Source organism: Pteropus vampyrus, unplaced genomic scaffold (genome assembly GCF_000151845.1).
Source record: "Pteropus vampyrus isolate Shadow unplaced genomic scaffold, Pvam_2.0 Scaffold22, whole genome shotgun sequence".
Lineage (NCBI taxonomy): Eukaryota > Metazoa > Chordata > Mammalia > Chiroptera > Pteropodidae > Pteropus > Pteropus vampyrus.
Genome location: NW_011888803.1, coordinates 6516983 through 6528349, shown reverse-complemented (window position 1 = coordinate 6528349; position 11367 = coordinate 6516983).

The window sequence follows — 11367 nt, the reverse complement described above, 5'->3', positions numbered from 1 at the left end:
GCTCAGTTGCTATTTTCACTGACTTCCCCTCATATTCTTACTGTTAATGGCTTCCTCCTTCCCAGTGCTCTTTTCTCCTTTGCTTTCTAGGGCATTGGACTTCTTCGAGCCCTTTGCCTTTTCTTTTCCTAGTTTCTTCTCTGCTTCCTTGTCCCTTTGGCTTCCTATCATGGGTTATGTAAACCTTCAAACATTCTGTCCTTGGGACTTTTTCTCTCTACTTACACTAAGAGGTGACCCATACTCACAGCTTTACATATCGACTTAATTCAACTGAAATCCTTAAACAAGACTTGATAAAATTAGTTCCCTGAAGGAAATCTCCCCTACTTTGCCATTTTCTATTTGTGGCAACAATATTCAATTCTTGTAACTGATTTTTTGAGGGGGCACTTATCTCTAAATCTTTAAAAATGATGCTTACATTGTGATTTCTTTCTTTCTATTCTTTTAAAGGTCTTAGCTATTGACTTCTGACATAGAAGCTGAAGATTTAGCTTCCTTTCACATATATCATGTCATACTTATACTCTTTTCTCCCTATTCTTTCAAAGTAGCCATTTTGTAATCCGGGATAAATGAATAATCGATGTTTATATTTGACCATGAAAATGATATTTACAATGGAGATATATACTATCCTATGATTATTTTGGCATGCTATATGGAGTAATAGTTAAGAGAACAGCTTTCAGAGCCCAACTTCATGAATTGAAACCCCAGCAACAGTGCTTATTTCAGGGTGAGCTTAGGAAATCTCTTAATATCTCTGTGTCTCAGTTTCTTTAACTATAGAATGAGGTTATCATAGTACTTACATGTTGTTCTTGTGATGATTAATAAATAATTTAAAAATATAAAGAGAGCAATGCATGCTATGTGATAAGCACTAAAATTGTTAGAAGTTTTTGTTTTTGTTATTATCTTTCCCTGTTTAACTTTTTTTTTCCTGGATTAATCATAAGAATAATAACCATAATCATAATTTCTATTTTTATTTGCATAAAAATTTTATTTCCACGTATTTACGCTAATTTATCCTTAATCTCTCTCCAGTAAATCTCTTCCCAATTATATTTAAATGCATTTGGTGACATCGTCGTCCCATTTTTATGAAGTCTTTCCCAGATCTTTGCATCTGTTCTAGCTCACACTGGGAAATCTTCAGGCCACTGCAGAGTTGTCATCTTTCTATTTCTCTTCACGATCATCTGAGGAGTCCCTTTACTTCTCTTTTGTGTTCGTTCACCTGTTTCCTAGATCTTACCTCCCACCACCACTTGGTGTAGCTTCCCATTTTAGCTGAATATATCTTCTTGAAAAAAGATAAACATAAATTTTTTTGAGGTCTGCATGTTTGAAAATGTCTTTATTTCATCTTCACACTTATGGCTAGTTATAGAGTTCTAGGTTAGATTCACATTCTCTCAAAAATTTGAAGACATTGCTTCATTGTCTTTAGTTTTCATGTTGCTGTTGAAAAATTCTATGTTGTAATTTCAATCCTTTGTGTATATACAGTTCTTTTTTCTCTGAAAACTTTTAGAACCTTATCATCTTCAGTGTTCTGGATTTCATCATGATGTATTCTAGCATAGATCTGTGTCCATCTATTATGTTGAGCACTTGACAGGCCTTCAGTTTGGGGAATTCTCTTGAATTATTTCTCTGATTTCTTCTCCATTTTCTTTGTCTCTTGCTGGAATTCCTATTATTTGGACATAGAATGGTCCTCTAAATTTAATACCTTTATTCCCTTTTTATTTTTTATTATTTTTTTTTGTTTTTTTTGCTCAACTCTCTGTAGAATTAGCTAACCTTTATTCCAATCTGTCTACAGATTTTATTTCCACTATTTTATTTTTAGTTTACAATTTTTTTAATTGGTTTCTGAATGTTATTTTCCCCAAGTGAAGTGTCTTGTTTTCCTTTCTTTATTGCAAGATCTCTCTTTAGTTTTTGAGTATTTAAATTATTATTTTAAAAGTCTTCCTATCGCTGTATTTCTTATCTCTGTATTATTTAAAAAGTTTTCTCTCCAAGTTTTAAAAATTTCTACTTGGTGTGACATCTCTCTTTTATTTTGGAGGGTTTCTTCAAAGGCCTAGTGAGCCTTGGATATTGACTTTTGTTTAAGAGAGAGACACTGAGAATCATATAGAAGAGTCTATGTCTGTGGGTGGCACTTTGCCAAGGTTGGATTCAAGCTGATCATTCAGTTAGAAATGTTCTAAGGTCATTATCTGTAGGTCTTTTCCTGGGTTGATCGAATTCCCCAGAGGTATGACTTGAGTCTTTTAGGACTTCCATGGTGTAGATTAGGCTGCTTCTCAACTTTTCTTAGGCTTAGAATTTAGTTTTCTTGAATCTGGTAGGTCAATTACTATTCACACATCTGCTTTCTAGCTTCCAATGTTTTGTTGCATTTTCTTTAATTTAGATTTATGTATTTTAAAAACAAATTCCTTACTGTTCTCGTAGGGTAATATTAAGGAAGGCAGATCTTCATCAGATAAATACATGTAAACATATTACTACAAATTATAAAAAAAAAAGTTGAGAAAAATAATAAGAGAATTTAAGAGAACAGTAAAGAGGGACCTAATTTGGACTGTTGCTTTATGACATGGCTCTCTGGGAAGGTAATATTTCAGCCAAGTCCTGAAGACAAGTAGAAGCTAGTTAGGCAAAGAGTATAAGAAAAAGCATTCCATGCAGATGCACAGCCTGAGGTGAGAGAGTAGTTAGGACTCTTGGCTGAAAGTGACAGAAGCCTAAGCTTAGGCTAAAAATGGGAGCTCATTAGTACATGTAACTGGGAAGTCTAAGATGTGAAGCTGGTAAGGCTTGTTTGGATTCAGGGATTTATATTAGGCCTCAAGTCCCTATCTCTCTCTCCATCTATAGTTCTGTTAGTCTTGGCCTCATTCTCAAAGAGAGTTCCTACATTTGGTGACCAATGGTTACTAACAATCACAAGGCTACATCACTCTTATAGCCCCTGTTCCATAGAGAAAGAGAGAGGCTATCCACCTTTATTTATTTTTATTTTTATTTTTTTAACTAGCGTCCATATATGACATCCCACATTCCTTGGAATAATCACAATAATGGAGTTCTATGTTTGTCCAGACTTGGATCCAACTTTAGAGGCAGAAAATAATTTGATTCATGTAAAATACTGAAAGATATTTATGGTCAGGAGAATTGTGAAAGGTAAAAATATAGAGATTTAACATTGTAGGCAATGTTAAGCGCTTGGAATCTATACAAACTTCAATGAGAAACTATTGATGAATTTTAGTCAAGGAATAACCTAGGCACTGTTAATTACTTTAACTCAATCCACACTTCCATTCAAAATTCCCTTTCTGGTTTTTTTACCTGTGTCAGAAGCACCACCATTTTCATACTGCCTTAGCTTTATATTTTGAGTCATCTCTGAGGTCTCTCTCAGATTTATCACCCAAATAACATTAGTCATTAAGCCCAACGGGTTCCTCCTTCCGGAAGCTTCTTGGATTTATCTTTGCTCCTGCTTCGTGAACACTGTCATACTGTTGCAGACTCTTATCAACTTAGACTTGGTTTTTGTGATAATCTCCTAACAGGCTTCTCTTCTATTTTCTCTCCTCTTCTAAGTCATTGCACATGGCACTGTCAGATTGTTCTTTTGAAAATACCACTATCTTTATGTCACTCCTTTACACAGCAGACTACAATGCCTCCCTATCATTTAATGAATCAAGTCAAAATGCCTCAACCCAGCATCCAGAGTCTTTCATCATCTGGCCATTCTATACTTACCTAGCCTTATCTTCCAGTTATCCCTCCACCACGATAAGACAACATGGGTCCTGACTCGCCAACTCTTCACCTCCTGGACTGGGGGAAAGATAGACTGTTATTAATCACTTTGTAGACTGAAGAGAGTAGAAGCCAGGGGAGAGGAAAGGAGGATGAGAATGATTCTATTAAGTCACAGCTGCATTAGCTAAAGAAGGGCTGTGGCTCTAACTGTGTAGTGACCCTGAACTTGACGGTGTGGAACAGCTAGACTTTCTGAGCAGCATGGGAAGATGACAGGACCAAGGAGAAATCTCAAAGTATGCATTTCAAAGTAAGGCTTTGGCTGGAAGGAGGATATTTGCTCAGGTACTCTTTTTCAGATTGTAATACCCACTCCCTCTGACAAAATGTGTGGGCCTGGCTCACGGTTTTCTGGGAACTTGCCCAGACTTTTCAGGGTCAATTTGTGCTGCAGAGAAATGATGGATTATCCAGAGAGGTGTGAATAGTGTCAGGAAACATGACCAGCCCTGGTGGGATCTCATTACTTATGTTTGCTTAAGTAGCTTTCTGGTGGGAGTTTGGCATTGTGTTTGAAATCTGCAGAAATAAAATGCTATTTATTACAATGGGAAGGGATCTGGCAAACTTTTAAAAATCTACTAAAGTTCTGAGAGAAATTGGATAAAAGACTTGTATTTAAATCTTAAGAGGAAACAATAGACAGAAAAGTTTAAAAAGTCAACACAGACTCCATATTATCTCTACCTGGGATTGATTTGGTTAACTGCTTATTACAGTTATCAGTTACTAGGTGACATGGGTAGATATAATTGGATCACATTTTATAATAATTTCTATGAGACTTGTACTGACGTGTGAAATAAGGAGTTTTGCAAAACAGGAGTTTATGCTAGATTTTAAGGACTGGAGGAATTTTAGTTATCCAAGAGAACATTTAAAAATAATATGATACAAGGCCACAGCAATTCTGTGGTAAGAAGAATGATGGTTCCCCAAACATGTCCACACCCCAATCTTTGGAACCTCTAAATATGTTGACTTACATTGCAAAAAATAACTTTAGAGATGTGATTGAGGCTACAGATCTTGAGATGTGGAGATTAGACTATATTATCTAGGGGGGCCGAATTTAATTACATGAGTCTTTAAAAATCAGAGAATTTTTTTCAAGCTGGGGTTGATCAGCAGAAGATATGGCTATAGAAAAAAGACTGAAGAGGTGAAACATTACTGGCTATGAATATGGAAGAGGGGAGTTATGAGCCAAGGACGATGGAAGACCTCTATAAGCTGAGAAAAGCAAGGAAACAGATGCTCCCCTAGAACCTCCAGAAAGAAACACAGCTGTGCCAACACCTTGACTTTAGCCCACTAAGACCTGTGTTGGACTTCTGACCTACGAAACTGTAAAATAATAAATTTATGTTGTTTGAAATTAATAAGTTTGTGGTAATTTGCTTTTGTAACCATAGAAAACTAAAGCAAATTGTTTAGTAAAACTGTGTTGAATAAATGAAATTAGTCTATGAATTTATATGAAAATTACATAAACAGGCTTCTTTGGTTTGGGATGGTGCACAAATACGCTTTTAATAAAAGATTCATTTTTTAAGCTAACTTTTATTGAACACTTACTAAGTACTAGGCGCTTCTCTTTGTTTTTATATTAAACCTTCACAATAACTGAGATCATCGCTATTATTTGCTGATGTAATCTTTCCAAAGTCACATGCTTATTAAAGGGAGAAGTCGAGTTTTGAACCTGACGAACTGTAGAACTCTGTTTATTCACTATAGTGGTAATTCCCACTCTTAGCTGCACATCACAATAACTTGGGGACTTTTTACAAGTCCTAATGTCCAGATCACATCCCATGTAAATGAAATCCAAATGTTCAAGTTGGAAGCCACGTCTAAGTGTTTTTTAAAGATCTCCTGTGAGAACAACATGCAGTGAGGTTTGGGAACCACTGCATTTGGTGTGGTTTCTGAAACTACAAGACACATTTAGTTATTTGTTCCATCTAATGGAAAGAATTAAAATTCAGTTTGCTAAAAATTACAACTTAGATTACCTTTAACTCTACACTGATGGTGTTATCATTGGCACAGCAACTGTCGTTATTTGGATAAAAGGGCCGCTTTTTGGATAAAAGGACCGTTAATTCAAAGAGCACAGTAGAATTGATTTTGCCTGTAAACCCAGTTTGGATTGTCAGTCAAAATAATGGAAGGCCAGTAGTGGGGAAATCTTTTCCAAAATCAGACAAGGAGGAAGAAACATAGATCTTTATCAGGTCTCTAACGCCAGAAGGGAATGGAAAGCTGCCAGATGAGATTTGTGATCAAAATGCCTGTCTGGACATTTTGTCACCACTTTTGTTAGAAGTCTGTGACTTTATGTGTCTTCAGCATTAGTCAGAAGCAGCTCTGCTCTCCCACTAAGGTTGGCGCTGTGCCTGAGAGCCTGTATGTCCTCTATTTCAGCATCTCTTGGCTTCCTTGTGCCATACTGGACAGCTTTTCCAGGTTGGCCAATGTCATCAGCAGGGTTGCATCCCCCTTCTGGTCAGGAAACAGACTGTAGGTTGGGGCACTGATGGAATTTTGGCTGTAATCTACTGGCTGCCACCCTGGCAAATGCCTGTTTCTCATCTTAAATGGCTTTTTCGTAAGTATAGTACCCAGCTTTCCCTCGGGCAGGGCAGGCGCACACTGTTTCTTAATCTGCTGCAGAACTTCTTAACTTTACAATTAGTTTTGCAAACAGAAATTGGTTCAGTGGGTTTCAACTGGAAACAGGTGTTGGTGGTGGTGTCCAAATCTCTGACTGAGGTTCTTCATTCCCCTTTGCCAGCCTTTCCTTGGGAGTAACGAGCAGGCCTTTGTTGGACTTAGCAGATGCACATCTCCACATGGGCCAAAGCTCTTGGTTCAAATTACACAGATGAGAGTCATAAATTAAAATGTACTTTTGTCTCACTGGTAATAATTGCAGACCCCAGTACATCATCTTTTTGTATATGCTAAGCCACAAACTTGTTTTAGCCAGGATTACCTCAGAACTCCTAAAAGAACACAAGATAGTCTTTTTTGGTTTAGTTTTTCCCATTTGGTTTTTTGTTTTTGCAATTTCACCAGTTGCCAACACACTCTGCTTCGATGTGCACTGTGTAGCTGTGGAAGTAAAATTGCTAATGCAAAAGAATGAAAGAAGCAACTTTACAAATTTTGCATGATTATTACTACTTTCTCTTGGATTTACTCATCTTAGTAAATATTACAAATTATAATTTGAATTTATGTTTATTGAGCTTTATTTACTTCCTGGGTTTTTTAATTGGTCGAAATAGGAATTAGGACATGAGAGATTACTCCCAATGAGATTAGAGCATAAGTGGAGTAGAGAGACCATATAGTTATTCTAGTGGATTCATATTACATAAACAGGCAGAAGTACCTGCAAAGAAGTCATGTTGGGGCAATTGCATAAAATTCACTTTTCTCTTCACACAACATTTTCCTAGGACAAGGATCACAGACTTTTCTGAGGTTTAAAGATGGCTGAAAAGAATTTTAAAAATGACTGAGAAATGAAATCTTTTATAAGTCATAAATTCTTTAATACCAAAAGACCAAAAATCAAACAACAACAACAACAAAAACAAACTTCAACTGGGAGAAATCAGTACTATTTTCTGAGAATTCTTCTTTTCTACATTTATCTTGTACCTAATTTCAAATTTCCTTTTTCTCAAAACTGATTTGTATTTTACACAGTTGTTAAGTGCTATTCTGTGCTTTGCATTTTTCAAAGAATTATATGGTTTTCTTCTTTCTTAGAAATAATTTCGACATAGCTTGCAGAAAGACAGACAGACAGACAGACAGAAACACACACACACACACACACACACACACACACACACACAGTTTAATGGCTAATATAAGTAAATGACCGAAACCCTGAAAAAACTATTGAAAATTATACTTAGTTCTAGTACTATGGTATCTGCAATGTGTTAGCTACTTATCCATGTTTATAAATAAGACACAAAAGCTTAATTTTATTATAATTGAAGAGCAATTTTTAGACAGTCATGTAATTTAATGATTTGACTGTCTTTTATTGCTATATGTAAATTGACTAAATAACAGCAGTAAATGTTGAACACAATCTAATGCACTACAATTTTTTGGAAAGCAATTTGAATTTCAAATCATATCTAATGCTTTTGTACATATTACAGGTCTCTTTTTTAAAGTTTATCACATGGAATTGATTTATTCGAGGAAACTGGCATCTGGGAAAAACAGAGAAGTAAAAGTAGAGTGAGTGGACCATTTGAAAATATGACCAAATATGTTTTTAAAAATGTGTCATTTACTTTCAAATGGCCTTTTCCTTCCATTATTTTGAACTTTACCAACATCTTCCTGTGTTATATATAATTAAGGATCTCTGAATAAACCAGCTTTTTCCAGTTGCATTGTTACTTGGCCTCAAACATTTCCTTTGTCTTTTGTGTAATTAGGCTTAAAAGTGACACGTAATAAGACACAATGTGCGAATATGTTGGCCACTTCTTCCCTTCAAAATGATTCACCAACTGACATCCTTTGAGTCTGTCCTTGGTCCTGTTTTTAGGACCATCATATACTTTTGTATGAAATAATGTTCAGAGAAAGAAAAAAGAAAATTCTATTCTCTTTGGATCCTACCTAATTTCAGAATGTTACAATTAAGACATAGACATGAAGGTCAGATAAGGAGTTAAAAAGTAATAAGTCTTGCGAGGCAAAGTTATAAGGCTCTAATGAGATTGTAAGATGGGGGTGTGAGAAATAAGCCAGAGTGCCTAACCTGCATTCTTTTGGACTGCCACTAACAGTGGGAGAAGATTACTCTAAAGTAAAGTCATTTATAAAATTTATAAATTTTAGAAGTAGACTTCTCAAAGTATACTGGGAACACTCAATATATCTTGAAACTTTTTTTTAAAGTTTCATTTGTGCTTGTAGGAAGACTTCAAACGAAGTTGAAAAATATGGAAACAGACTTGTTTTAGGTTAAAAAGAAATCTACAAATCTATCATCATATAATTATTACAAAACTTATCAACACATAATTATTAATGATCTGTTAGGAAAACTCTTGTTTATCCTAAAATTCTTACCTTATCCAGTTGAAGCCATTTCTTACCTTCTAACACCTTCTCCAACTCTCATGTAGTTTGGTTAAATGAATAGGTCTGTCTCACTCATTTATTCCTGAATTTATCCTTACCCTGTGCTGGAACTAAAGATTTGAAGGTAGACGAAACAGTAATGGAACTTAGAGATTTATGAAGGGGATATATAGTAAACTAATAATTATATAATTATAATAAATTCTTAGATAGAGACTAGCAGGCTGGAGTAACAATAAGGGACTTGCTCCTTTCCGTTGGTTCCTGTTCCTGTTGAGATGAGTCTAGCCTCTCGAGGTTAGGTACAAAGTGGTGCTTTTCCTATGTAATAGAACAAAGTCAGTTCAAGTATGGGGTTTTAAAGCTAACTGCAAAAATGCAGTTTTGGACAAATTTAGTTAGGTTTCGTTTCTGACTGCCTACTGTTAATTTCCCGTAGGTTTAAAGTGAAAATCATAGGTTTTCACTTGGTGTTATAGTTTTCTATGCCATCTCTCTTATCTCTTTGTACCTGTAGTCACAGTCAGTGTTGATCTTGGAGTCAGACACATGGCTGTGTTTTACAGGTTATGGAATTAATGTTTGTTTATTTGTTGATTTATGTTACAGAACTTTTATGTTACCCCTCCCCTCTGTTTTTGATTGTGCTGGGTGTGATTTCTAGAAAAATAGCTGACAAACATGTCCAAATTAAGGTATAAGCTTTATTTAACATGAAATGTTAACATTAATATAAAAGCTTGGACAATTGCTGGAGCTGTTCTCATGTCACATGACTGGCTATGTCATCTGATATTTATTACCGTATTCATGTTATTATGTAGCCATGTTGTCTCAGATGCAATTTGGACACAGTACCAAGATGATAAAAAACCCTAAAGCAGCCACATGTTTTTATCTTTCGTTACTGTGGGTGGTGACTAAGGACATGTAGTTTCAAACGAGCACTTGATGGAAGCGTTACATAGTGTTAGAAAAATTAATATTTCTCCCACGAAGAAAGATTTCCACAAAGATTTCACCTGTCCTTTGTGGGAAGAGTTAAATATCCCAGGCTTTAGAAGAGATAACATTCCATTGTAGCTATTTTCGGTGAGTCAATGTTGAACAGGCACCTGAGCTAGTGGTACACCAAGAGTGAGGACAGTGAATGTGATCTCTCCTGGGTTCATGGACTATGGAGAACTTAAAACCAATAATGAAACTAAAAGTAGTTTGCTTTTCATTATAACCATGTGTTGACAATTCTAGACAATGTCAGTAACAAAATACTTCTCTCTCAAAAAATTTTTTTTGTTGATCTATGTTCTAAGCAATCATAATGGTGAATTTTAATAATATATATGTAAGCTGCAAATTAGCACATTTTTATTGCTTGTCCTTTAATAAACATTGTTCTCTACGTGGAAATTAATTACATAAACCCTCCAGTTATATAGTTCTTTTCCCAACGGACTCAACTGTAAGGGCTTGTTTTGTGAAGTTTGTTAAGGATTCAAAATGTTCAGGCACTATTTGTGTCTTCAGCTCCTATGGCACTATGTGTTCCTCTTGTGTTTTAAAGAGTAGATTTGAAATAAATGGTGATAAAGTACAAAAATGAAGAAATAGAATTTGAATACCTTCAATTCTATCATCCTATGTGACTGCTTGAAGTTTTAAATATGTGTTTAAAAGGTAAAACATGAAGCACACAGTTTTCATTGGAAGTGTAAATTTTAGTTCATATATAAAATCTTTTACTGCAATTGAATAGTATCTTTAAAATTTAAGTTAATTCTTTTTAAATTTTCGATCGTTTTAAAACTAAAGGACAGATAAAAATTACAATGTTACATAAGTGATACAACTTGGTATTTACCTAAATTGTGCTTTTTGCAGATATTTCAGTTGCATTAAATTCTACTTACGGTTACCGGAAAATTGCCTACATAATCATATGTATATATAATATATATTTATCTATATTTATTTATACATGTAATTTTTCAATAAAAGAAACATTTCTCTGCAATTCTTTTTTTTTTTTCCTATTGCTATTATTTGTTCATCTCTTGATTATTCCTGAAAATAATGTTGCCATAAAAAGAAAGGAGGCGTTAAAAATGATCTGCTCTGGGTGCCATAAATGCTAGATTTGCCACTAAGTGGAGTGTTCCCATTAATAAAATGGAGATGCATGTTTTTGTCATTACGGGGTGTGCTCCCTTGGGAGATTAAGAATCAGGTTGAAGAGCAGAACACTTGCATTTGGAAAACTAGATAGTGGAGATTCATTGGCAGTATATTTTTTGTTTGTTGGGGACATACTGTGGTAAGTTTTATGTCTGTAGCACACTCTCAGAGACCAAAGGCTAAAACAGA